Source organism: Schistocerca piceifrons, unplaced genomic scaffold (genome assembly GCF_021461385.2).
Source record: "Schistocerca piceifrons isolate TAMUIC-IGC-003096 unplaced genomic scaffold, iqSchPice1.1 HiC_scaffold_543, whole genome shotgun sequence".
NCBI classification, from domain to species: Eukaryota; Metazoa; Arthropoda; class Insecta; order Orthoptera; family Acrididae; genus Schistocerca; species Schistocerca piceifrons.
Window position 1 is genome coordinate 1 of NW_025728781.1, and position 20,618 is coordinate 20,618.

The following is a 20,618-nucleotide window of genomic DNA, read 5'->3' on the forward strand; positions in this document are numbered from 1 at the left end:
CGCCGATTCAAGAATCAGTGGAATTTGAACACTTCCTTGTTAGTTAATCATGATTTAGAAGATCTGATTAAAGAAACATGGGCAATATGCCTGCGAGCCCGTAGTAGATATGCCACTGCTATTGACTGGTGGGTTAAAATGGCAAAGCCAAAGTTGAGGAAAGTTCTAATTCAATACAATGCCCAGAGCGCAAGGGAAATGAAATGCACTATAGAGTATTACTATTCCGTTTTGAGAGATCTATATGATCAAGTCTCAGCAGGTTCCTCACTTCGGATAGCAGACATAAAAAAAGTCAAAGCCAAGTTACTTAATATCAAGAGAAGTCAAATGGAAGGGTTGAAAATAAAATCGAAGGCAAATTCGGTGTCAGCAGATGAAACTGCTTCCCTATATCATTTAGTGAAGCATACGAAAAACTGGAGAAGGACTTTTATTGAAGAAATTCGAACAAAAAACGGCACGATTCTCAGAACCCAGCAGGATATCATGGACGAGATTTATCGCTATTATTGCGAGCTATATTCTGTACATCAAAGTAGTGATGCTTCCTTGGAACAATTCCTTGACATCCTAGCCCCACAGCTGACAGAAGATGACAACGAAAATTTTCTCGAGGTTGCCAGTGAAGAAGACGTGTATGAGACTCTGTGCGCCTCGCCACCAAAAAAATCCCCAGGACCGGATGGTCTGCCAGCAGAGTTTTACATCCGTTACTGGCCAATAGTAGGTGCGAAACTCACGGACAATGTAAATGAGGTTATTCAGGGTAAAATGATTCCGGCTGAGTTTAAGGAGAGTAAAATTGTTCTGGTGCCAAAAAATAATGGAAACAAAGACTTAAATAATTTTCGTCCAATTTCACTGCTGAATTCTGATTATAAATTAATAGCTAGAATAATAAACAAGAGAATTTCATGCCTTACAGATAAAATTATTAGTCAACATCAGAATTGTGCGCAAGGCAGAACCATTTTTCAAAATCTAGCGGAATTCAGGGATATCATTGCAATAACTTCTGTAACAAACATAAAGTGTGCTTTATTGTTTTTAGATTTTTATAAGGCGTTGGATGTAGTAAACCATGAATATCTTCTACACACTTTGAAGAAAATAGGTTTCAACGATAGGGTTATACAGTTGATTAAGAACATAGCAACTGGAATAAATGCTAAAATGGCGGTGAATTGTCAACAATCCAGGCCGATGCAAATACAACGAGGTGTTCCTCAAGGAAGTCCTCTGTCCATGTCGCTTTTCGCAATTTCACTGGAACCTTTCCTCCGACATGTCCATGTTACATTAAAAGGCTTAACATTATCAGGAAACAAAACAGTTATAAGAGCCTATGCTGACGATATAGGGGTCATTATAAGGAATAATTACGAGGTAACCACGCTAGCAACAGTGATTGATTCGTACTGTAGAGCATCTGGAGCCAATGCAAACGGAAAAAAAAGTAAGATGTTAAATCTCAGAGGTTTTGATAATATCAACGTCGAGTGGGCAAAATTAGTCCGACAACATAAAACACTTGGGATCACCCTGACAGCATGCCCTATGAAAATGACTGCTTTAAATTGGAAAGTAGCAGCAGATAAAGTGCAAGGAGCCATTGTAGAGAATTTAACTCGATATATGAACCAAGTTCAAAGAACACAGTATATCAACTCATGCATCCTTGCTAAGGCTTATTATACTGCCCAGCTGTTTCCAATACCGAGAATGATAGCGAGGAGAATAATGTCCAAAATCACAAAATTTTTGTGGAGAGGTGAAGTGTTCAGAGTACCTGCTAAAGTAGCCACTTTAGATCCTAAAAATGGTGGACTAGGATTAACTGATATAACGGATAAAGCCTCTGCTCTTTTTATCAAAAGGCAAGTTAATTTAATAAGAGACTCGCGAGAAATCATAACCAGCCAACTTTTCGAGATCATTAAACCTCCAAGCCTGCTTCCCCCGATTGACGAGCAGAATATCAACAGTCGCTTACAGCACGTGAGGATTTTCTATGTTGAGTTTAGTTGTCAGTGTCGAACTCAGGCAGTCCCGACACTTAACATCGAGAGCCATAATGCGGGAACGAAAGAAAAGCGAAGGAAGAAACAAAATAGAACGACAGTTTCCAAACATTGAGTGGACTGAGATTTGGAAAAACATTAGTTCTAATGTGCTCACGTCTAATATAAAAACGTCATGGTACAAGACAGTTAACAACATAGTTAGCACCAATGAAAGACTGCACGCAATCGGACTCTGTGAAACAAATTTATGTCAACAATGCCATCTAGTTGACACAGTAATTCATAGATATACTTGCAGTGGTCACATGAATAGTTGGAAGTGGATCCGGGAGCAAATAGCTCTGATTACAAGAACATCCCCTGAGTATATATCGCTGTCATTGATACACAGGCCTGAAGCACGCTATTTCCCAGAAGCAAAAATTAACGCTGTGTACTGGTTGCTGGGAAATTTTGTTAACTACGTCCTTAACAAATTAGGATCCGATAGCATCATAGAGTTCAAGGTACATATGCTGTGTGAGTTCCACAAAATTAGAAGCTATTCGAATCACAAGAAAAATTTCGGTAATATGCTAAAAATTGTATTTGAAAGAATGGGCATTGGTTAATGTAAAAAAGAAGACTGTGTTGACAGTGATGTATTGTAGTTACCTTAAGGATACTATTTTTAAGATTTTACAGTATATTTATGATGTGTGCTTTCTCTATTTCAGAGAGTAGTTTTTTGAAATTTATAAGCTAATGTACAGAACTTATGTGACATTGAGATTGTGTGTCTAATAGTGCCATACACAAAACATGAAAGGTGCATTATTGGCTTATACTAGAAATTTCGAAATAGACAGTTTTTATAGAAATCTCCTTATCGATTGGTTAAAACCATATTCAATGGCTGGCACATTGCGCTGTTCATTTTTGCAGTGAAAAAACTGATTATATAGATCTGATCACTTCAAATACTTAGATTCACTTAATGTCCAGAAAGTGTAGTTGGAAGGCTAGTCAACTTTATTATATATCTCCTTTCCGCCATTCTCAAGTATTTATGTTTAATTTAATTCTTCTGGTGATTTAGTCAGCAACACAATCTTCTGTTGTCTTTCCTTAATGTCAGCGCAATTGAAATGATCAAACCGCTTTGTTTAAATAACTACATGTATGTTTAACTTAGAATTTATTTGCAATGTGTAACATTGTTTTTTTTTTAATAAAAGTTTTATATATATATATATATATATAAAAAATAGCTCAGTTGGGAGAGCGTTAGACTGAAGATCTAAAGGTCCCTGGTTCGATCCCGGGTTTCGGTAGGTATTCATTTTGATGCGACGCCAATGGAATTACTCTGCTTTTGTGATAATGCAACTACCGCTGACAACAAAAATGACTCTCTCCTGTAGCTGTTCTGGTTGCCTAGTGCATGCCGTAAGAGGAACTCACTAGACAACTAACTCCCTTAGAAGCAAAAGAATTAAAAATTTCCTACCGACTGCATTCCTTTTTCTGTGTCAGGTGGTGAAGAACGTCTTCAACGGAACCGTGAAATGAGCGAAAACGTGGGAAACATTGCATTCGAAATGCTTGTGAATTTTCCAATTGCCCAGTGAGTGTCGACAAAACACGTAAATTCTCTGCTCCAACGTATGAGACGTAACAACTGGTGCAATTTGTTGTTGCATCATGTGCCAGCAGTCTTCGATAGTGTGTTACGAGCTTAGCGTGATAAGTTTGTAGACAGCATTTAGGCGACGTTTTATTAGTAACGGCCCCATACAGCGATTGCACAACAGTAAAGGACATGAGTCAATGTATAGTTGTGCATCGTGGGAGGTTTCACAGCGTCGTGTGAGCCCGGATAGCTCAGTCGGTAGAGCATTAGGCGTTTAAGCTGAGGGTCCAGGGTTCAAGTCCCTGTCCAGGTGGAGATTTTAATACTTTGGTAGCGATTCGTCTGGTAGCGCTGGAAACGTTACGGAAAATAATGCAGCTACGCCGTTTTCTGACACCACAGTGCTTTAAACGGTAGCAGTTGCACCGCGCTAACGGCAGTCGTGGCCGAGTGGTTAAGGCGTCCGACTCGAAATCAGATTCCCTGTGGGAGCGTAGGTTCGAATACTACCGGCTGCGTGCGATTTTGCGTAAAGAGGAGCAAACATTTTCGCACACATGTGACATGCGTGGGCGAATGCGGGTGCAAACCAGTGACGCCATTCTCAACAAGACGAAAATTTCCGTTTTAAGAATACTGAGTTTTCGCGACGACCGCTGCTTACTGTGGCTATCGGTTCACCTCACACTGACGCTGGTACTGCAGCACAGATGTGCTCGAAAGTGATGGAGAGAGCGAACATTTCTGATTCTTTTTAAGAATCGCAATTTCAATCATTCGAGTGCGGCAAAAGCAGTGGTGCAGCGTTTCTTTTCTTAAGATCTCGCAGCTGCTTTGAGGTATGTCCATCGTTCTAAGGCGCCAGAAAACTAGCGTCAGCGGTGCGTCAGTGGGAAGTCGGTGAAGTCGCCATTGGAGCCATAAGCCAGTAATTACGACATGCGAATCACTCGCACACCACGCAGCTGTACGATAATGCTCGTGCGTGGGCCCGCATAGCTGAGTCGGTAGAGCGTTAGGTTTTCAACCAAAGGGTCCTGGGTTCAAGTCCCTGTCTGGGCGAAAATTACTACACTTTCGTAGCGGCTAATGGAAACCCTATAGAAAAGAGTGAGGCCACGCCGTTTCGTGCCATCAGATTGCTTCTGAAGATGCGGTTTCACTTGTCGGGAGTCGCTTCCGCCACCGGCAGTCGTGGCCGAGTGGTTAAGGCGTCTGACTTGAAATCAGATTCCCTCTGGGAGCGTAGGTTCGAGTCCTGCCGGCTGCGAAAATTTTCTCGCTCTCAAAAGGCGGACGTTCAGCTGCATCCTAGCAGTTGCGTCACTACTAAACACGTGGGTCACCAGCAATGTGCAGTGTTATTTGATCCAGGGCGCAGCGTTACAGTCGCGCCCAGAAGCCGCAGCTCATCTCCGCGTCTCACAGCCGTCCACCAGGTGTTAGTACAAGTGTCGCCTCACTGGGCAGTGCGGATGTGTCCATTTTAGCTTGCAGACGATGACGTGTAGCAATTAATGAGCTAACGCAGGTGGCAGTTCCGTTTCAGCCGCGCTCGCGAGTGGCCGCTGTTAACTGTTGCGCTGCACTTCAGTGTTTACATCGCTGTACGTGTGCTTCGCCGAGTGCCGTCCGTCCGTTAATCTCCGTGTTCGTTCCTGTTCCTTGTGATCTGATCGCTCTTTCTGGTCTTGCTGCTGCTACTTGGAATTTCGGTTGTTTAACCGAAATTGCTTCGCTGGATTAACCATGGCTACAAACCTCGGGAAGAATACTCTGGTATTTGCTTTTGACAAAGAATCCCGTCCTGTTCAGCCGACATCCCTGGAAATAGATGACTGGATTACACAGGTAATTGGTCTAAATTCTGAAACCGTTCATACCTGGCAACTGGATCAGGAAAAATACTGTGTTTTTGTCAAGTTAATCAGTGCTTCGACTGTTGATAAAGTGTTACGAAAGTGGGGCTATGAAGTAGATTTTGTGCATAGAAATGGTTATAAAAGTAAGTTTTCCATCTATAGAGCGGACATTCATTACAAAACCGTTCGTGTCTTGAATCTCCCCATTGAAATTGAAAATGATAAGATTAAGGAAGCTCTTTTAAACTATGGAGACGTTAAATCAATTGCAAATGAAAGATGGTCGCCTCGCTTTAAACTGCAGTGTTTTAACGGGGTCCGCTGTGTAGAGATGGACGTTAAGACGAATATTCCGTCTCACATAACTGTTTGTGGGTATAAGGCACAAATTGTTTATACAGGTCAGGAAGCTACATGTCATATATGTAACGAAACCGGCCACTTCAGACAGGAATGTCCGCGGCGAACTGTTGTGCTTAAAAGTAATTTGATACAGCGTCAGAAGCTTACCTTAAATGATCTGTTACCAAAGAATAGCCCGGAACAACTGGTTGAGGATGTTAACGCAGCGGGACAAGCTGATGTCTCCCTTCACGATAACAGTCAATTTCCCCCGTTAACAAAAAAAGGAAACCCCGTTGCCACTACTCGTGAAACTGAAATGCAACCGAAAAAACGACCTCTGGAGATAACTGATAGTTGTTCAGAGGACGAGCTGTCTTGTCCCACTCCCTCACTTCGCAAGCAAAAACAGTGCGATGAGAAGGCAGAGGAACCTGAAGGCAAAATGCGAATGGAAACTAATGAACAGAAAGATAATACACATACGGTACCAGAAAATGAAAGGGGTGTAAGCAGCATTAATTTGCAAGAAACAACAGGTGCAGTAGCCGATTGCAAAGATCAGAATCTATCTGTTAATAAACAAATTCAGGGAGAGGATGCAAAACTGCAGTCTCCATTTGTTTCCCTCGATCAGAAAGTGAGTGAAATTAATAAAGAACGAGGAAGTGGTGGCCAAACTGAAATCACGGTCAACACCTCAGGACAGGCGCCGGCAACCGAAATTGCTAAAGCGTCTGCTGCTGCTCCAGATAAGCCGCGAAGTAAAATACCGACGCAACCAAATGAGAATGTAGCTCGTAACCAAGGGAAGGGAAAATCCAGTAGGGGCGACCCAAGCCCAAAGAATGTTCAGTCCGAAACGGTCGTACACGAATCACTGGAGGAAAAATCAGAAAGTTTACCAGGAAATCAGTCTGCTTGCGGTACAAGAGAAAACATCAGAAGTAGAAAAAAAACGGGACAGTAACTAATAAACTGATTGAAGTGTTATTCCATGTTCAGCCTTCCGAGAAAACTGTTACAGCTTAACTGAACCCTGAACCACAGTAAACTAAATTAGTTCAACAAAACAACTACATAGTGACAGCACAATGACGCAATCTTATTCTGTCACCACTATAAACATAAATAAAATCACGACCAGTTTGAAATTATCGGCCCTTAAGGAATTTTTGTACGAATCCGCGACTGATATTGCCCTGTTACAAGAAGTTCTAATTTCGGATTTGGTAATTCCCGGTTTTGTCAGTTACATAAATGTGTCTCCCGAAACAAGTGTTGGAACAGCTATTTTGGTAAGGGAAGGGATTACAGTAAGCGAGGTGGAACGACTGGAATCCGGAAGGGGAATAGGACTAAATATCTATGATGTGACTATCATCAACTTGTACGCCCCTTCAGGAAGTTCTCATCGAGCTGACAGATCACGTTTCTTCAAAGATGACTTGATATACTTGTTAAGGAAATCTCCAAGACAGTTATTACTTGGAGGTGATTTTAATTGTGTTTTAAATCGAAAAGATCAGTTACCTAATTTTAATTTCTCAGGTGAACTAAAACAACTAGTTACTGGTTTAGAGTTAAAGGATATATGGGAAATCAAATACCCCTCCACTGTTGAGTTCACTTATGTCACGGCAACATCACGTAGCAGGATTGATAGACTATATATTTCTAAAAATCTTGTAACTTCCGTGACAAAAGTAGAAACCATTCCTACGTACTTTTCAGACCATTCAAGTGTCTTAGCTTGCATAAATCTAACAAGACAGCCGGTTCGCCGATTCAAGAATCAGTGGAATTTGAACACTTCCTTGTTAGTTAATCATGATTTAGAAGATCTGATTAAAGAAACATGGGCAATATGCCTGCGAGCCCGTAGTAGATATGCCACTGCTATTGACTGGTGGGTTAAAATGGCAAAGCCAAAGTTGAGGAAAGTTCTAATTCAATACAATGCCCAGAGCGCAAGGGAAATGAAATGCACTATAGAGTATTACTATTCCGTTTTGAGAGATCTATATGATCAAGTCTCAGCAGGTTCCTCACTTCGGATAGCAGACATAAAAAAAGTCAAAGCCAAGTTACTTAATATCAAGAGAAGTCAAATGGAAGGGTTGAAAATAAAATCGAAGGCAAATTCGGTGTCAGCAGATGAAACTGCTTCCCTATATCATTTAGTGAAGCATACGAAAAACTGGAGAAGGACTTTTATTGAAGAAATTCGAACAAAAAACGGCACGATTCTCAGAACCCAGCAGGATATCATGGACGAGATTTATCGCTATTATTGCGAGCTATATTCTGTACATCAAAGTAGTGATGCTTCCTTGGAACAATTCCTTGACATCCTAGCCCCACAGCTGACAGAAGATGACAACGAAAATTTTCTCGAGGTTGCCAGTGAAGAAGACGTGTATGAGACTCTGTGCGCCTCGCCACCAAAAAAATCCCCAGGACCGGATGGTCTGCCAGCAGAGTTTTACATCCGTTACTGGCCAATAGTAGGTGCGAAACTCACGGACAATGTAAATGAGGTTATTCAGGGTAAAATGATTCCGGCTGAGTTTAAGGAGAGTAAAATTGTTCTGGTGCCAAAAAATAATGGAAACAAAGACTTAAATAATTTTCGTCCAATTTCACTGCTGAATTCTGATTATAAATTAATAGCTAGAATAATAAACAAGAGAATTTCATGCCTTACAGATAAAATTATTAGTCAACATCAGAATTGTGCGCAAGGCAGAACCATTTTTCAAAATCTAGCGGAATTCAGGGATATCATTGCAATAACTTCTGTAACAAACATAAAGTGTGCTTTATTGTTTTTAGATTTTTATAAGGCGTTGGATGTAGTAAACCATGAATATCTTCTACACACTTTGAAGAAAATAGGTTTCAACGATAGGGTTATACAGTTGATTAAGAACATAGCAACTGGAATAAATGCTAAAATGGCGGTGAATTGTCAACAATCCAGGCCGATGCAAATACAACGAGGTGTTCCTCAAGGAAGTCCTCTGTCCATGTCGCTTTTCGCAATTTCACTGGAACCTTTCCTCCGACATGTCCATGTTACATTAAAAGGCTTAACATTATCAGGAAACAAAACAGTTATAAGAGCCTATGCTGACGATATAGGGGTCATTATAAGGAATAATTACGAGGTAACCACGCTAGCAACAGTGATTGATTCGTACTGTAGAGCATCTGGAGCCAATGCAAACGGAAAAAAAAGTAAGATGTTAAATCTCAGAGGTTTTGATAATATCAACGTCGAGTGGGCAAAATTAGTCCGACAACATAAAACACTTGGGATCACCCTGACAGCATGCCCTATGAAAATGACTGCTTTAAATTGGAAAGTAGCAGCAGATAAAGTGCAAGGAGCCATTGTAGAGAATTTAACTCGATATATGAACCAAGTTCAAAGAACACAGTATATCAACTCATGCATCCTTGCTAAGGCTTATTATACTGCCCAGCTGTTTCCAATACCGAGAATGATAGCGAGGAGAATAATGTCCAAAATCACAAAATTTTTGTGGAGAGGTGAAGTGTTCAGAGTACCTGCTAAAGTAGCCACTTTAGATCCTAAAAATGGTGGACTAGGATTAACTGATATAACGGATAAAGCCTCTGCTCTTTTTATCAAAAGGCAAGTTAATTTAATAAGAGACTCGCGAGAAATCATAACCAGCCAACTTTTCGAGATCATTAAACCTCCAAGCCTGCTTCCCCCGATTGACGAGCAGAATATCAACAGTCGCTTACAGCACGTGAGGATTTTCTATGTTGAGTTTAGTTGTCAGTGTCGAACTCAGGCAGTCCCGACACTTAACATCGAGAGCCATAATGCGGGAACGAAAGAAAAGCGAAGGAAGAAACAAAATAGAACGACAGTTTCCAAACATTGAGTGGACTGAGATTTGGAAAAACATTAGTTCTAATGTGCTCACGTCTAATATAAAAACGTCATGGTACAAGACAGTTAACAACATAGTTAGCACCAATGAAAGACTGCACGCAATCGGACTCTGTGAAACAAATTTATGTCAACAATGCCATCTAGTTGACACAGTAATTCATAGATATACTTGCAGTGGTCACATGAATAGTTGGAAGTGGATCCGGGAGCAAATAGCTCTGATTACAAGAACATCCCCTGAGTATATATCGCTGTCATTGATACACAGGCCTGAAGCACGCTATTTCCCAGAAGCAAAAATTAACGCTGTGTACTGGTTGCTGGGAAATTTTGTTAACTACGTCCTTAACAAATTAGGATCCGATAGCATCATAGAGTTCAAGGTACATATGCTGTGTGAGTTCCACAAAATTAGAAGCTATTCGAATCACAAGAAAAATTTCGGTAATATGCTAAAAATTGTATTTGAAAGAATGGGCATTGGTTAATGTAAAAAAGAAGACTGTGTTGACAGTGATGTATTGTAGTTACCTTAAGGATACTATTTTTAAGATTTTACAGTATATTTATGATGTGTGCTTTCTCTATTTCAGAGAGTAGTTTTTTGAAATTTATAAGCTAATGTACAGAACTTATGTGACATTGAGATTGTGTGTCTAATAGTGCCATACACAAAACATGAAAGGTGCATTATTGGCTTATACTAGAAATTTCGAAATAGACAGTTTTTATAGAAATCTCCTTATCGATTGGTTAAAACCATATTCAATGGCTGGCACATTGCGCTGTTCATTTTTGCAGTGAAAAAACTGATTATATAGATCTGATCACTTCAAATACTTAGATTCACTTAATGTCCAGAAAGTGTAGTTGGAAGGCTAGTCAACTTTATTATATATCTCCTTTCCGCCATTCTCAAGTATTTATGTTTAATTTAATTCTTCTGGTGATTTAGTCAGCAACACAATCTTCTGTTGTCTTTCCTTAATGTCAGCGCAATTGAAATGATCAAACCGCTTTGTTTAAATAACTACATGTATGTTTAACTTAGAATTTATTTGCAATGTGTAACATTGCTTTTTTTTTTAATAAAAGTTTTATATATATATATATATATATATAAAAAATAGCTCAGTTGGGAGAGCGTTAGACTGAAGATCTAAAGGTCCCTGGTTCGATCCCGGGTTTCGGTAGGTATTCATTTTGATGCGACGCCAATGGAATTACTCTGCTTTTGTGATAATGCAACTACCGCTGACAACAAAAATGACTCTCTCCTGTAGCTGTTCTGGTTGCCTAGTGCATGCCGTAAGAGGAACTCACTAGACAACTAACTCCCTTAGAAGCAAAAGAATTAAAAATATCCTACCGACTGCATTCCTTTTTCTGTGTCAGGTGGTGAAGAACGTCTTCAACGGAACCGTGAAATGAGCGAAAACGTGGGAAACATTGCATTCGAAATGCTTGTGAATTTTCCAATTGCCCAGTGAGTGTCGACAAAACACGTAAATTCTCTGCTCCAACGTATGAGACGTAACAACTGGTGCAATTTGTTGTTGCATCATGTGCCAGCAGTCTTCGATAGTGTGTTACGAGCTTAGCGTGATAAGTTTGTAGACAGCATTTAGGCGACGTTTTATTAGTAACGGCCCCATACAGCGATTGCACAACAGTAAAGGACATGAGTCAATGTATAGTTGTGCATCGTGGGAGGTTTCACAGCGTCGTGTGAGCCCGGATAGCTCAGTCGGTAGAGCATTAGGCGTTTAAGCTGAGGGTCCAGGGTTCAAGTCCCTGTCCAGGTGGAGATTTTAATACTTTGGTAGCGATTCGTCTGGTAGCGCTGGAAACGTTACGGAAAATAATGCAGCTACGCCGTTTTCTGACACCACAGTGCTTTAAACGGTAGCAGTTGCACCGCGCTAACGGCAGTCGTGGCCGAGTGGTTAAGGCGTCCGACTCGAAATCAGATTCCCTGTGGGAGCGTAGGTTCGAATACTACCGGCTGCGTGCGATTTTGCGTAAAGAGGAGCAAACATTTTCGCACACATGTGACATGCGTGGGCGAATGCGGGTGCAAACCAGTGACGCCATTCTCAACAAGACGAAAATTTCCGTTTTAAGAATACTGAGTTTTCGCGACGACCGCTGCTTACTGTGGCTATCGGTTCACCTCACACTGACGCTGGTACTGCAGCACAGATGTGCTCGAAAGTGATGGAGAGAGCGAACATTTCAGATTCTTTTTAAGAATCGCAATTTCAATCATTCGAGTGCGGCAAAAGCAGTGGTGCAGCGTTTCTTTTCTTAAGATCTCGCAGCTGCTTGGAGGTATGTCCATCGTTCTAAGGCGCCAGAAAACTAGCGTCAGCGGTGCGTCAGTGGGAAGTCGGTGAAGTCGCCATTGGAGCCATAAGCCAGTAATTACGACATGCGAATCACTCGCACACCACGCAGCTGTACGATAATGCTCGTGCGTGGGCCCGCATAGCTGAGTCGGTAGAGCGTTAGGTTTTCAACCAAAGGGTCCTGGGTTCAAGTCCCTGTCTGGGCGAAAATTACTACACTTTCGTAGCGGCTAATGGAAACCCTATAGAAAAGAGTGAGGCCACGCCGTTTCGTGCCATCAGATTGCTTCTGAAGATGCGGTTTCACTTGTCGGGAGTCGCTTCCGCCACCGGCAGTCGTGGCCGAGTGGTTAAGGCGTCTGACTTGAAATCAGATTCCCTCTGGGAGCGTAGGTTCGAGTCCTGCCGGCTGCGAAAATTTTCTCGCTCTCAAAAGGCGGACGTTCAGCTGCATCCTAGCAGTTGCGTCACTACTAAACACGTGGGTCACCAGCAATGTGCAGTGTTATTTGATCCAGGGCGCAGCGTTACAGTCGCGCCCAGAAGCCGCAGCTCATCTCCGCGTCTCACAGCCGTCCACCAGGTGTTAGTACAAGTGTCGCCTCACTGGGCAGTGCGGATGTGTCCATTTTAGCTTGCAGACGATGACGTGTAGCAATTAATGAGCTAACGCAGGTGGCAGTTCCGTTTCAGCCGCGCTCGCGAGTGGCCGCTGTTAACTGTTGCGCTGCACTTCAGTGTTTACATCGCTGTACGTGTGCTTCGCCGAGTGCCGTCCGTCCGTTAATCTCCGTGTTCGTTCCTGTTCCTTGTGATCTGATCGCTCTTTCTGGTCTTGCTGCTGCTACTTGGAATTTCGGTTGTTTAACCGAAATTGCTTCGCTGGATTAACCATGGCTACAAACCTCGGGAAGAATACTCTGGTATTTGCTTTTGACAAAGAATCCCGTCCTGTTCAGCCGACATCCCTGGAAATAGATGACTGGATTACACAGGTAATTGGTCTAAATTCTGAAACCGTTCATACCTGGCAACTGGATCAGGAAAAATACTGTGTTTTTGTCAAGTTAATCAGTGCTTCGACTGTTGATAAAGTGTTACGAAAGTGGGGCTATGAAGTAGATTTTGTGCATAGAAATGGTTATAAAAGTAAGTTTTCCATCTATAGAGCGGACATTCATTACAAAACCGTTCGTGTCTTGAATCTCCCCATTGAAATTGAAAATGATAAGATTAAGGAAGCTCTTTTAAACTATGGAGACGTTAAATCAATTGCAAATGAAAGATGGTCGCCTCGCTTTAAACTGCAGTGTTTTAACGGGGTCCGCTGTGTAGAGATGGACGTTAAGACGAATATTCCGTCTCACATAACTGTTTGTGGGTATAAGGCACAAATTGTTTATACAGGTCAGGAAGCTACATGTCATATATGTAACGAAACCGGCCACTTCAGACAGGAATGTCCGCGGCGAACTGTGTGCTTAAAAGTAATTTGATACAGCGTCAGAAGCTTACCTTAAATGATCTGTTACCAAAGAATAGCCCGGAACAACTGGTTGAGGATGTTAACGCAGCGGGACAAGCTGATGTCTCCCTTCACGATAACAGTCAATTTCCCCCGTTAACAAAAAAAGGAAACCCCGTTGCCACTACTCGTGAAACTGAAATGCAACCGAAAAAACGACCTCTGGAGATAACTGATAGTTGTTCAGAGGACGAGCTGTCTTGTCCCACTCCCTCACTTCGCAAGCAAAAACAGTGCGATGAGAAGGCAGAGGAACCTGAAGGCAAAATGCGAATGGAAACTAATGAACAGAAAGATAATACACATACGGTACCAGAAAATGAAAGGGGTGTAAGCAGCATTAATTTGCAAGAAACAACAGGTGCAGTAGCCGATTGCAAAGATCAGAATCTATCTGTTAATAAACAAATTCAGGGAGAGGATGCAAAACTGCAGTCTCCATTTGTTTCCCTCGATCAGAAAGTGAGTGAAATTAATAAAGAACGAGGAAGTGGTGGCCAAACTGAAATCACGGTCAACACCTCAGGACAGGCGCCGGCAACCGAAATTGCTAAAGCGTCTGCTGCTGCTCCAGATAAGCCGCGAAGTAAAATACCGACGCAACCAAATGAGAATGTAGCTCGTAACCAAGGGAAGGGAAAATCCAGTAGGGGCGACCCAAGCCCAAAGAATGTTCAGTCCGAAACGGTCGTACACGAATCACTGGAGGAAAAATCAGAAAGTTTACCAGGAAATCAGTCTGCTTGCGGTACAAGAGAAAACATCAGAAGTAGAAAAAAAACGGGACAGTAACTAATAAACTGATTGAAGTGTTATTCCATGTTCAGCCTTCCGAGAAAACTGTTACAGCTTAACTGAACCCTGAACCACAGTAAACTAAATTAGTTCAACAAAACAACTACATAGTGACAGCACAATGACGCAATCTTATTCTGTCACCACTATAAACATAAATAAAATCACGACCAGTTTGAAATTATCGGCCCTTAAGGAATTTTTGTACGAATCCGCGACTGATATTGCCCTGTTACAAGAAGTTCTAATTTCGGATTTGGTAATTCCCGGTTTTGTCAGTTACATAAATGTGTCTCCCGAAACAAGTGTTGGAACAGCTATTTTGGTAAGGGAAGGGATTACAGTAAGCGAGGTGGAACGACTGGAATCCGGAAGGGGAATAGGACTAAATATCTATGATGTGACTATCATCAACTTGTACGCCCCTTCAGGAAGTTCTCATCGAGCTGACAGATCACGTTTCTTCAAAGATGACTTGATATACTTGTTAAGGAAATCTCCAAGACAGTTATTACTTGGAGGTGATTTTAATTGTGTTTTAAATCGAAAAGATCAGTTACCTAATTTTAATTTCTCAGGTGAACTAAAACAACTAGTTACTGGTTTAGAGTTAAAGGATATATGGGAAATCAAATACCCCTCCACTGTTGAGCTCACTTATGTCACGGCAACATCACGTAGCAGGATTGATAGACTATATATTTCTAAAAATCTTGTAACTTCCGTGACAAAAGTAGAAACCATTCCTACGTACTTTTCAGACCATTCAAGTGTCTTAGCTTGCATAAATCTAACAAGACAGCCGGTTCGCCGATTCAAGAATCAGTGGAATTTGAACACTTCCTTGTTAGTTAATCATGATTTAGAAGATCTGATTAAAGAAACATGGGCAATATGCCTGCGAGCCCGTAGTAGATATGCCACTGCTATTGACTGGTGGGTTAAAATGGCAAAGCCAAAGTTGAGGAAAGTTCTAATTCAATACAATGCCCAGAGCGCAAGGGAAATGAAATGCACTATAGAGTATTACTATTCCGTTTTGAGAGATCTATATGATCAAGTCTCAGCAGGTTCCTCACTTCGGATAGCAGACATAAAAAAAGTCAAAGCCAAGTTACTTAATATCAAGAGAAGTCAAATGGAAGGGTTGAAAATAAAATCGAAGGCAAATTCGGTGTCAGCAGATGAAACTGCTTCCCTATATCATTTAGTGAAGCATACGAAAAACTGGAGAAGGACTTTTATTGAAGAAATTCGAACAAAAAACGGCACGATTCTCAGAACCCAGCAGGATATCATGGACGAGATTTATCGCAATTATTGCGAGCTATATTCTGTACATCAAAGTAGTGATGCTTCCTTGGAAGAATTCCTTGACATCCTAGCCCCACAGCTGACAGAAGATGACAACGAAAATTTTCTCGAGGTTGCCAGTGAAGAAGACGTGTATGAGACTCTGTGCGCCTCGCCACCAAAAATATCCCCAGGACCGGATGGTCTGCCAGCAGAGTTTTACATCCGTTACTGGCCAATAGTAGGTGCGAAACTCACGGACAATGTAAATGAGGTTATTCAGGGTAAAATGATTCCGGCTGAGTTTAAGGAGAGTAAAATTGTTCTGGTGCCAAAAAATAATGGAAACAAAGACTTAAATAATTTTCGTCCAATTTCACTGCTGAATTCTGATTATAAATTAATAGCTAGAATAATAAACAAGAGAATTTCATGCCTTACAGATAAAATTATTAGTCAACATCAGAATTGTGCGCAAGGCAGAACCATTTTTCAAAATCTAGCGGAATTCAGGGATATCATTGCAATAACTTCTGTAACAAACATAAAGTGTGCTTTATTGTTTTTAGATTTTTATAAGGCGTTGGATGTAGTAAACCATGAATATCTTCTACACACTTTGAAGAAAATAGGTTTCAACGATAGGGTTATACAGTTGATTAAGAACATAGCAACTGGAATAAATGCTAAAATGGCGGTGAATTGTCAACAATCCAGGCCGATGCAAATACAACGAGGTGTTCCTCAAGGAAGTCCTCTGTCCATGTCGCTTTTCGCAATTTCACTGGAACCTTTCCTCCGACATGTCCATGTTACATTAAAAGGCTTAACATTATCAGGAAACAAAACAGTTATAAGAGCCTATGCTGACGATATAGGGGTCATTATAAGGAATAATTACGAGGTAACCACGCTAGCAACAGTGATTGATTCGTACTGTAGAGCATCTGGAGCCAATGCAAACGGAAAAAAAAGTAAGATGTTAAATCTCAGAGGTTTTGATAATATCAACGTCGAGTGGGCAAAATTAGTCCGACAACATAAAACACTTGGGATCACCCTGACAGCATGCCCTATGAAAATGACTGCTTTAAATTGGAAAGTAGCAGCAGATAAAGTGCAAGGAGCCATTGTAGAGAATTTAACTCGATATATGAACCAAGTTCAAAGAACACAGTATATCAACTCATGCATCCTTGCTAAGGCTTATTATACTGCCCAGCTGTTTCCAATACCGAGAATGATAGCGAGGAGAATAATGTCCAAAATCACAAAATTTTTGTGGAGAGGTGAAGTGTTCAGAGTACCTGCTAAAGTAGCCACTTTAGATCCTAAAAATGGTGGACTAGGATTAACTGATATAACGGATAAAGCCTCTGCTCTTTTTATCAAAAGGCAAGTTAATTTAATAAGAGACCCGCGAGAAATCATAACCAGCCAACTTTTCGAGATCATTAAACCTCCAAGCCTGCTTCCCCCGATTGACGAGCAGAATATCAACAGTCGCTTACAGCACGTGAGGATTTTCTATGTTGAGTTTAGTTGTCAGTGTCGAACTCAGGCAGTCCCGACACTTAACATCGAGAGCCATAATGCGGGAACGAAAGAAAAGCGAAGGAAGAAACAAAATAGAACAACAGTTTCCAAACATTGAGTGGACTGAGATTTGGAAAAACATTAGTTCTAATGTGCTCACGTCTAATATAAAAACGTCATGGTACAAGACAGTTAACAACATAGTTAGCACCAATGAAAGACTGCACGCAATCGGACTCTGTGAAACAAATTTATGTCAACAATGCCATCTAGTTGACACAGTAATTCATAGATATACTTGCAGTGGTCACATGAATAGTTGGAAGTGGATCCGGGAGCAAATAGCTCTGATTACAAGAACATCCCCTGAGTATATATCGCTGTCATTGATACACAGGCCTGAAGCACGCTATTTCCCAGAAGCAAAAATTAACGCTGTGTACTGGTTGCTGGGAAATTTTGTTAACTACGTCCTTAACAAATTAGGATCCGATAGCATCATAGAGTTCAAGGTACATATGCTGTGTGAGTTCCACAAAATTAGAAGCTATTCGAATCACAAGAAAAATTTCGGTAATATGCTAAAAATTGTATTTGAAAGAATGGGCATTGGTTAATGTAAAAAAGAAGACTGTGTTGACAGTGATGTATTGTAGTTACCTTAAGGATACTATTTTTAAGATTTTACAGTATATTTATGATGTGTGCTTTCTCTATTTCAGAGAGTAGTTTTTTGAAATTTATAAGCTAATGTACAGAACTTATGTGACATTGAGATTGTGTGTCTAATAGTGCCATACACAAAACATGAAAGGTGCATTATTGGCTTATACTAGAAATTTCGAAATAGACAGTTTTTATAGAAATCTCCTTATCGATTGGTTAAAACCATATTCAATGGCTGGCACATTGCGCTGTTCATTTTTGCAGTGAAAAAACTGATTATATAGATCTGATCACTTCAAATACTTAGATTCACTTAATGTCCAGAAAGTGTAGTTGGAAGGCTAGTCAACTTTATTATATATCTCCTTTCCGCCATTCTCAAGTATTTATGTTTAATTTAATTCTTCTGGTGATTTAGTCAGCAACACAATCTTCTGTTGTCTTTCCTTAATGTCAGCGCAATTGAAATGATCAAACCGCTTTGTTTAAATAACTACATGTATGTTTAACTTAGAATTTATTTGCAATGTGTAACATTGCTTTTTTTTAATAAAAGTTTTATATATATATATATATATATATATAAAATAGCTCAGTTGGGAGAGCGTTAGACTGAAGATCTAAAGGTCCCTGGTTCGATCCCGGGTTTCGGTAGGTATTCATTTTGATGCGACGCCAATGGAATTACTCTGCTTTTGTGATAATGCAACTACCGCTGACAACAAAAATGACTCTCTCCTGTAGCTGTTCTGGTTGCCTAGTGCATGCCGTAAGAGGAACTCACTAGACAACTAACTCCCTTAGAAGCAAAAGAATTAAAAATATCCTACCGACTGCATTCCTTTTTCTGTGTCAGGTGGTGAAGAACGTCTTAAACGGAACCGTGAAATGAGCGAAAACGTGGGAAACATTGCATTCGAAATGCTTGTGAATTTTCCAATTGCCCAGTGAGTGTCGACAAAACACGTAAATTCTCTGCTCCAACGTATGAGACGTAACAACTGGTGCAATTTGTTGTTGCATCATGTGCCAGCAGTCTTCGATAGTGTGTTACGAGCTTAGCGTGATAAGTTTGTAGACAGCATTTAGGCGACGTTTTATTAGTAACGGCCCCATACAGCGATTGCACAACAGTAAAGGACATGAGTCAATGTATAGTTGTGCATCGTGGGAGGTTTCACAGCGTCGTGTGAGCCCGGATAGCTCAGTCGGTAGAGCATTAGGCGTTTAAGCTGAGGGTCCAGGGTTCAAGTCCCTGTCCAGGTGGAGATTTTAATACTTTGGTAGCGATTCGTCTGGTAGCGCTGGAAACGTTACAGAAAATAATGCAGCTACGCCGTTTTCTGACACCACAGTGCTTTAAACGGTAGCAGTTGCACCGCGCTAACGGCAGTCGTGGCCGAGTGGTTAAGGCGTCCGACTCGAAATCAGATTCCCTGTGGGAGCGTAGGTTCGAATACTACCGGCTGCGTGCGATTTTGCGTAAAGAGGAGCAAACATTTTCGCACACATGTGACATGCGTGGGCGAATGCGGGTGCAAACCAGTGACGCCATTCTCAACAAGACGAAAATTTCCGTTTTAAGAATACTGAGTTTTCGCGACGACCGCTGCTTACTGTGGCTATCGGTTCACCTCACACTGACGCTGGTACTGCAGCACAGATGTGCTCGAAAGTGATGGAGAGAGCGAACATTTCTGATTCTTTTTAAGAATCGCAATTTCAATCATTCGAGTGCGGCAAAAGCAGTGGTGCAGCGTTTCTTTTCTTAAGATCTCGCAGCTGCTTGGAGGTATGTCCATCGTTCTAAGGCGCCAGAAAACTAGCGTCAGCGGTGCGTCAGTGGGAAGTCGGTGAAGTCGCCATTGGAGCCATAAGCCAGTAATTACGACATGCGAATCACTCGCACACCACGCAGCTGTACGATAATGCTCGTGCGTGGGCCCGCATAGCTGAGTCGGTAGAGCGTTAGGTTTTCAACCAAAGGGTCCTGGGTTCAAGTCCCTGTCTGGGCGAAAATTACTACACTTTCGTAGCGGCTAATGGAAACCCTATAGAAAAGAGTGAGGCCACGCCGTTTCGTGCCATCAGATTGCTTCTGAAGATGCGGTTTCACTTGTCGGGAGTCGCTTCCGCCACCGGCAGTCGTGGCCGAGTGGTTAAGGCGTCTGACTTGAAATCAGATTCCCTCTGGGAGCGTAGGTTCGAGTCCTGCCGGCTGCGAAAATTTTCTCGCTCTCAAAAGGCGGACGTTCAGCTGCATCCTAGCAGTTGCGTCACTACTAAACACGTGGGTCACCAGCAATGTGCAGTGTTATTTGATCCAGGGCGCAGCGTTACAGTCGCGCCCAGAAGCCGCAGCTCATCTCCGCGTCTCACAGCCGTCCACCAGGTGTTAGTACAAGTGTCGCCTCACTGGGCAGTGCGGATGTGTCCATTTTAGCTTGCAGACGATGACGTGTAGCAATTAATGAGCTAACGCAGGTGGCAGTTCCGTTTCAGCCGCGCTCGCGAGTGGCCGCTGTTAACTGTTGCGCTGCACTTCAGTGTTTACATCGCTGTACGTGTGCTTCGCCGAGTGCCGTCCGTCCGTTAATCTCCGTGTTCGTTCCTGTTCCTTGTGATCTGATCGCTCTTTCTGGTCTTGCTGCTGCTACTTGGAATTTCGGTTGTTTAACCGA

At 41.7% G+C, this 20,618-nt stretch overlaps 12 non-coding genes across 12 annotated transcripts; all 12 read left to right on the forward strand.

Annotated features, from left to right (window-relative positions):
• The first annotated feature begins 3,267 nt into the window (after positions 1–3,267).
• Positions 3,268–3,341, forward strand: Trnaf-gaa. Its single transcript has one exon. It is a non-coding gene; the product is annotated as a tRNA-Phe (tRNA).
• A 538-nt stretch (positions 3,342–3,879) lies between these two features.
• Positions 3,880–3,952, forward strand: Trnak-uuu. The gene has a single exon. It is a non-coding gene; the product is annotated as a tRNA-Lys (tRNA).
• Positions 3,953–4,075: 123 nt separating this feature from the next.
• Positions 4,076–4,157, forward strand: Trnas-cga. Its single transcript has one exon. It is a non-coding gene; the product is annotated as a tRNA-Ser (tRNA).
• Positions 4,158–4,827: 670 nt separating this feature from the next.
• On the forward strand, positions 4,828–4,909 carry Trnas-uga. The gene has a single exon. It is a non-coding gene; the product is annotated as a tRNA-Ser (tRNA).
• Positions 4,910–10,894: 5,985 nt separating this feature from the next.
• Trnaf-gaa lies at positions 10,895–10,968 on the forward strand. The gene has a single exon. It is a non-coding gene; the product is annotated as a tRNA-Phe (tRNA).
• A 538-nt stretch (positions 10,969–11,506) lies between these two features.
• On the forward strand, positions 11,507–11,579 carry Trnak-uuu. The gene has a single exon. It is a non-coding gene; the product is annotated as a tRNA-Lys (tRNA).
• A 123-nt stretch (positions 11,580–11,702) lies between these two features.
• Trnas-cga lies at positions 11,703–11,784 on the forward strand. The gene has a single exon. It is a non-coding gene; the product is annotated as a tRNA-Ser (tRNA).
• Positions 11,785–12,454: 670 nt separating this feature from the next.
• Positions 12,455–12,536, forward strand: Trnas-uga. The gene has a single exon. It is a non-coding gene; the product is annotated as a tRNA-Ser (tRNA).
• Positions 12,537–18,518: 5,982 nt separating this feature from the next.
• Trnaf-gaa lies at positions 18,519–18,592 on the forward strand. The gene has a single exon. It is a non-coding gene; the product is annotated as a tRNA-Phe (tRNA).
• A 538-nt stretch (positions 18,593–19,130) lies between these two features.
• Trnak-uuu lies at positions 19,131–19,203 on the forward strand. Its single transcript has one exon. It is a non-coding gene; the product is annotated as a tRNA-Lys (tRNA).
• A 123-nt stretch (positions 19,204–19,326) lies between these two features.
• Positions 19,327–19,408, forward strand: Trnas-cga. Its single transcript has one exon. It is a non-coding gene; the product is annotated as a tRNA-Ser (tRNA).
• Positions 19,409–20,078: 670 nt separating this feature from the next.
• Positions 20,079–20,160, forward strand: Trnas-uga. The gene has a single exon. It is a non-coding gene; the product is annotated as a tRNA-Ser (tRNA).
• The last annotated feature ends 458 nt before the right edge of the window (positions 20,161–20,618 follow it).